Source organism: Equus caballus, chromosome 19, assembly GCF_041296265.1.
Source record: "Equus caballus isolate H_3958 breed thoroughbred chromosome 19, TB-T2T, whole genome shotgun sequence".
Classification (NCBI taxonomy): domain Eukaryota; kingdom Metazoa; phylum Chordata; class Mammalia; order Perissodactyla; family Equidae; genus Equus; species Equus caballus.
This window is the reverse complement of record NC_091702.1, coordinates 5,787,752-5,792,966: the sequence shown is the minus strand read 5'-3', so window position 1 is coordinate 5,792,966 and position 5,215 is coordinate 5,787,752. Positions and strand designations below refer to the sequence as shown.

Here is a 5,215-nt window from a genome sequence, read left to right as displayed (position 1 = left end):
TGGGGCCGCGCCGATGCTGTAGTGCTTAAGTTCATGTGTTTGCTTTGGCGGCCTGGGATTTGCAGGTTCGGATCCCAGACGTGGACCTCCACACCAGTCATCACAGCATCCCACATCAAAATAGAAGAACATTGGCACAGACGTCAGCTCAGGGACAATCTTCTTAAAGACAAAGAGGAAGATTGGCAAGAGATGTTAGCTCAGGGCCAATCTTCCTCATCAAAACAAAAAACAACCAGAAGCTTATCCTAAGAAAGTGTAGACTTTGGTGGAAGTCCTAGGAATCTGGTGCAACTTCAATGCAAGGCAGACGTTGGAGAATCTCTGGAGATGAGAATCGCAAGCTAGACACGGACTATTCAGTGACGCTGTGCTAAGGAGTTTGGATATGGTTCTGAAGGCCATGGGGAAGCTCTAGGGAATCATAAGGAGGGGCTTTAGAAAGATGCGACCACACCAGTGCCCAGGACGGAAAGGACAAGACGCAAGGACAAGATCGATGTTCACTGCACAACGTCATTCCGAGGGAGACAGGCTACCTGTCGACGACTAAGGCAGAGAAGCAAGAGGAAAACACGGGGATGACCAACCACTTACAACCTGCTCTGTGTCTGCATCACAGTACACGATTGTTTCTGAAAGGCATGAAAGTAAATTAATTACACTCTCCTTTCTAAGAAGCATGCCAAACAGCTTTTACGTTTGTAGCAGGGCTCATCAAAAAAGTTTGGAATCATTACTCTGGTCATTTTCCTCATTTTATAAACGACTCACAGGGCCTGACCCGTGGCCGAGTGGTTGAACTTCCACGTGCTCTGATTCAGCAGCCCAGGTTCAGGGGTTTGGATCCTGGGTGGAGACGCACACCACTCGTCAGCCATGCTGTGGGGGTGACCCACACACGAAATAGAGGAAGACTGGCACAGAAGTCAGCTCAGGGCTAACATGCCTCAAGCAAAAAGAGGAAGATTGGCAACAGATGTTGGATTAGGGTGACTCTTCCTTGGCAAAAAAGAAAGAAAAATAGACCCATTCATAGTGTATCTATAAGCACAGATGTGAGATGCATCCCTGTCCTCACCCTCACTAGAGTCCTTTGCAAGAAGCTGGCAAGAAACCTGGCTTCTTGCCAAATGTGCCGGGATTAGGATGAAAAAACGAAACAGGACACAGCAGAGCACAGGTAACCGGAAGGCTGACAGTTTTGTTTTCGTTTTTAGGCAAGCAAAACTATTTAAAGATGAAGAAATAGAGCAGAAAAAAATCCACTGACATTCTCCTATGAAAGAAACAGGATGGCCTTCTAAAAGAAAACAATTTCTAGGCCAATGTTGCCTGACACCCTAAGACTATTTTCCCTTAAAAATAATCTTTGGGGTCCATTTCCAGTAACATGGGGGCCAAAATCACCTGAAACTCCTCCCACAGAGTGACACACTTAGAAATAAGGACTAAAAAACGTCAGCCTCTTTAAGTAAAGCTGAGTTTGCAGGTAATTGAAGAAACTCCTAGGGGTCCACGCCCAGAGCATTTAGCAGACGTGGAGTTCAGCAGCTCTGAGGCTGGGCCACGGCAGCTTGGTCATCTCCCTAGTGAGGTCCTCAGGTTCTGGTGGCCATGTGGAGGCAGGAGACAGAGCCTTGGACCTCAGTACGGCCGGGGTTGGAATCGAGACCCCTGGGGAAAGTTGGAGCCTTCACAGGCCCACAGCTTCAGTGAGGGCGAGCTAGACAAGAACCAGCTCAGGAGCGTGGAGACAGCCTCGGCCTGGTGAGGTGGAGGGAAAGGTCCCCCATGAGGACACGGAGCTCCAAGCCTGCTTGCACGCGGGCCTGGGCCTCAGGATGTGTCTCTCCTGCAAGGTCCAGTGATCCTCCAGGTCAAAGTCAGCATGAAGGACCCCTCGCTGTTGGTCTCCCTCGAATCCAGGCAGAAGCAACAAAGACGGCTCTAGAGGGTCATCTTTCCCACAGGATCCACACAGGCAAAGCCGCCCCGAGCACGATGCACAACAAAAACTCACAGAGCACACGAGAGCACCACCACGAGCCCCTGTGAGAACCAGGAGCTGCATTCGACACCAGCCCTTCAGACAGTGGAATCATCTGACCCACAGGCTAAAACGGCCGTGTTAACACGATTAACGGTGTAAGTGAAAACAGGGAGTAAGAACAGACTTTTGTTTTTAGAAAAAGACCAAGTGGTTGTGAAAGAGAATTCCAGAAATTAAAAAGAAAAACGTTTTCAAGTTAAAAACTCAATGGAGAGGTTAAACCACAGATTGAGCACAGCTAAGGAGAAAAGTGGTGAAATGGAATACGGACACAGAACACAGCACAGAGAGAGAAACAGAAATAGGAAAGAGAGGGAAAGAGACACAGAGAGCTAAGGGAAAAAAGTCACCTTCACAGAAGCAATGGGGAGAGTGTTCCCAGACAGATGGAGTGCGATGCGAATGCTCAGCTCAGGAAGTGAGTCCTGAGCAGGAAGAACACAGCTGCCTTCACACCCAAGGCACTTAGGTGAGTCACCAGAACACCAGCACAAGTGATCACAGCGAGAACACAGCATCTCCTATGTGCTCAACGCTTTACTCAAAGATCATCCTTTTAATATGTTGGCCTATTTCCTTCCAGTCTTTCATCTATGCATGTTTAGTACACATACAAAAATTTCAGGGGAAAATAAGATTGATACAATACATATAATTTTGTATGTACTTTTTTTACTCAGCGTTTTCCCATGAGCATTTTCCCAGGTCATTATGCAGCAGCAGCGGAACTGCATCAATAAGAGCGAAGAAGAGTTGAGTTGTGGTTACGAACGTGGGATGTGAAGTCAAGCGTTCTGTGTCTGAGTCCCAGCTCACGACTCACCAGCTGTGTGACCTTGGGTAAGTTACTGGTCCTCTCTCTGCTCCCATTTTCTCATCTGTAAATTAGTGTGAGTTGCTATTTACTAAGCTATCTGCCAGGCACTGTGCTAAAGACTTGAATAATCCCATTTGATTTTCACAAAACCCCTATGGATTACATGTGTTATTGGCATTATTTTACAGACGAGAGACTGGGCCTTAGAAAGAATGTGAAGTGATTCGCCCCAAATCACACGGCTGCTGATGGTGCTTCGACTTGAATTGAGATGTGTCTGCAAAACCTGCGCCCTTGATGCCACACTCTTCTTCCATACGTTTGAACAGCCTCAGAGTACGAGTACGCACAGACTGTGAAGCTGACCACGAGAGGCCCCGAGTGATGCTCATCTCCACTTATTTCCTTATTTATGTGCTTTGTCCATGTTTCTTTAGACATGTTCATTTTTCTAATTTCTATGTTGTATAGTTATATATTACATTATGTTATACATTACGGTATATGTATTACATGTTATGTGTGTATATATGCATATATGTTACATATAATATATTGTCTATTAGGTTTTATATAGTTATATAGTATAGATATTAGCCAGTTTTATCAGGAATATGTTTAATAAACTTTGATTTTAGAACAGCTCTGGAGTTGCAGAAAAGTTGGGAGATAGTAGAGCGCGCTGTCACATGCCCCACACCCAGTTTCCCCGCTGTGAACACCTTCCGTGGGATGGTACGTTTGCCGGTAGTAGTGAACCAGTACTGACGCGCTATTGCGAGCTACACTCCACACGTCACTCTGTTTCCTTGTTCCCACCTAAGTCCCTCGTCCCAGGGTCCCACCCAGGATGCACCGCACGGTTAGCCGCCAGGGCTCCCTGGGCTCCTCTGGCTGAGGCGGGTTTTGCCTAGCATTCATTTTTGCAAATCCTCCTTCCAATTTATAATCTCCCTTTCTCATTTGTGTGTGCTGTTTCCTGATGTATATGAAAAATAAACTCTATATTCGAATGGATCAGTGTTTTGTTCTGTGGTATCTTCTGCTGGATTTATTCTTAGAACGTTCTTCCCTACATCAGAATGGCAGAAATGTTTACCTATAGAAATTCTCACTGTTTCACATTTTCACTTTTTATGTATATCTAATTCACCAAACCATACGGGATTTCTTTTGGAATATGGTATGAGGGGGGTCTGATTTGCTCTTTTCCAAATAGTTACCATTCCTCTGAGCACCACCTCTTACAGAGTCCTTCCTTTGCCCCTTGATGTGTGATCCTCTGTTCCCTGTGAACGTTTGCTCTTCTGAACTGCCCGCTCTTTCCCACGGCTACGCTGACCACTCACCCCAGTGTGCTCAGGACTGTATCAGTTTTAGCGCTGGCAGCCCCGGTTCTGGGCACCCTCAGTCCCGGGCAAACTGGGACAGTTGGTCACCCACCCACGACCCAGCCTTGCACCACTGCCATGCTGTACTGCTTACTGTTGTGCGCCTGTTGTGCTCCCCCAAAATGGGCTGTTTCTCTTTCATGAAATACAGAATATTTCACCAAATTGCAACATAAGAATCCTACGGGAGCTGCAATCCAGGGAAAAATAATTTGAGAGCAGACAGTGTTGCAGTATTGAGTGTCCTCCTGGGAACACGCAATGCCTCTGTCCAGCCTTCTTTATGTTTCTCGGTAAGACGCAAAGTTCTCTACACACAGGCCTCTACATCCACCTCATTCCCGGGCAACCTAAAAGTTCACACTGCTATATTAAATGGCAACTTTTCCCCCATTACATTTGCTAAATAATTTTTAAAATATTCCATGTATATTCACACAGTTTTTCCTAGATGCACCAGTGTGAATATGCGCGTGCTTTACTGATCAACCACAGCCTTTTTTTCTTTTGCTTTTTCTGGGTTACCCTAAGTCTTCTCCACTTCTACCCCCGCCCCACATCTCAACAACCTAATACGTATCTTTTTATTTTCCCCATACAGAGATACACCTAGACAGACAGATGGATAGATAGATAGACACATAAAGTAGTTACTTTTTTTGATCATTGACTGTTTGGAAAGATGAGACATTATTATATACATCTTTAAAATCTTCAATACCTCTCACCAGATTGCTTACCATGGCTGTAATACTAAACATTTCTCCCATCAATGTGTGAGAGTGCCTGCACAGAAAAAACACTCTTCCTCCCGGGTGCCTCCTGACTCTCACTCCACTGCCACACAGCACTCCTGACACCAGATGTGTGGGTGCTCTGCTGGGAGCCGTGGCTACATCATTTGATCGGCTGTTTGACAGGGTCCAGCCGATTAACGCCGAGGGGTGCAGGGTC

The 5,215-nt window shown here is 46.1% G+C and overlaps 1 long non-coding RNA gene across 1 annotated transcript; it reads left to right on the top strand.

Moving 5' to 3' along the window:
* Positions 1-406: 406 nt before the first annotated feature.
* LOC138919061 (uncharacterized) lies at positions 407-3,887 on the top strand. The gene is made up of 3 exons (XR_011428956.1): positions 407-2,522; positions 2,734-2,893; positions 3,059-3,887. It is a non-coding gene; the product is annotated as an uncharacterized lncRNA (long non-coding RNA).
* Positions 3,888-5,215: the final 1,328 nt, after the last annotated feature.